Raw genomic sequence first — 648 nt, 5'->3', positions numbered from 1 at the left:
TGTACCATCCTTCTTCCGCTTCAAGTTTGTAATTTCCAGTATCTTGGGATAAGTCACTTTAGCTGTAGGAAAACCAGGACAACACCCTTATTAGGAAATATGTTTCTATCTTAGAAAGTCCTGCAGTGAAGAAAGGTATTTAGACTACCACCCCTTTCAATATACTGACAATGAATTTATACACACATTAGATGTATAGATGTAGATTATCACATTATAACTTAAAAATTTTTTTCGAGGCTTAAAATTACTTTTTTGTTTGAATCATCCAAAATATACTAGAAAAAGGCTTGCTTTTTAAAGCAAAATTACTTTTAAAAATGTGGCATCCCACCCAGCCGGTGTGGCTCAGTGGTTGAGCCTTCACCTAAGGACCAGGAGATCAGTGGGGGTCTTGCAGGAGGCAACTCATAATGATTCTCTCTCATCATTGATGTCTCTCTCTCCCCCTTCCTCTCTGAAATCAGTAAAAATATATTTTTTTAAATGTGGCATTTTTAAATAAATAAAAGTCTTCAGGTTAAAAAAATTATTTTTGCAGTGTCTTATGTCTGGGACAAATTTATAGTATGCTTTATTTCAAATCAACTTCTGCCATACTACTTCAAACTACACACTCCTTTTTTCCTTTTCAACATTCCTGCTCCC

Source organism: Myotis brandtii, unplaced genomic scaffold (genome assembly GCF_000412655.1).
Source record: "Myotis brandtii unplaced genomic scaffold, ASM41265v1 scaffold14, whole genome shotgun sequence".
NCBI classification, from domain to species: Eukaryota; Metazoa; Chordata; class Mammalia; order Chiroptera; family Vespertilionidae; genus Myotis; species Myotis brandtii.
This window is presented reverse-complemented; position numbering follows the sequence as displayed.